Below are 933 nucleotides of genomic sequence, written 5' to 3' on the forward strand. Positions count from 1 at the left end.
CACACAGGAGGGCCGTGGAGGAACAACCACAATGTGTTGAATCCATGGTTCATTTACCAGGTGCAGTCCATAAACTGTTGTAAGCTGTTATTGAGAATAAGAAACTGGGCTTACCTGACTTACCTGTATAAAACACGTTAATAACAGAGCAGTGCCCCTTGCTAGTGTACTGTAAGGCCTACTGTACTGTAGGACTTGATATGAAAGATGTGACTCAACCCAATGTGTCCCTTTGGGGTTAAAATGGCCTTTACTGTATCGCCTGATGAAGTGGCTGCATGTATGTAAATAGAGGGTGTGTGAAATGACTGGATGTGTGCTGCTGTCTGTTAACTGTGTTGACATGTTTGGATGTGTGTTGTTGTCCTAACTGTGTTGATTGTTTGGATGTGTGTTGTTGTCCTAACTGTGTTGATTGTTTGGATGTGTGTTGTTGTCTTTTAACTGTGTTGATTGTTTGGATGTGTGTTGTTGTCCTAACTGTGTTGTTTGGATGTGTGTTGTTGTCTTAACTGTGTTGATTGTTTGGATGTGTGTTGTTGTCTTAACTGTGTTGATTGTTTGGATGTGTGTTGTTGTCCTGACTGTGTTGATTGTTTGGATGTGTGTTGTTGTCCTAACTGTGTTGATTGTTTGGATGTGTGTTGTTGTCTTAACTGTGTTGATTGTTTGGATGTGTGTTGTTGTCCTAACTGTGTTGATTGTTTGGATGTGTGTTGTTGTCTTAACTGTGTTGATTGTTTGGATGTGTGTTGTTGTCTTAACTGTGTTGATTGTTTGGATGTGTGTTGTTGTCTTAACTGTGTTGATTGTTTGGATGTGTGTTGTTGTCTTAACTGTGTTGATTGTTTGGATGTGTTGTTGTCTTAACTGTGTTGATTGTTTGGTGAACTTTGACCTTCTTTTTAGCCCCTCCCTCTAGAGGTGTAGCCT

Source organism: Borostomias antarcticus (genome assembly GCF_949987555.1).
Source record: "Borostomias antarcticus genome assembly, chromosome: 30".
Classification (NCBI taxonomy): domain Eukaryota; kingdom Metazoa; phylum Chordata; class Actinopteri; order Stomiiformes; family Stomiidae; genus Borostomias; species Borostomias antarcticus.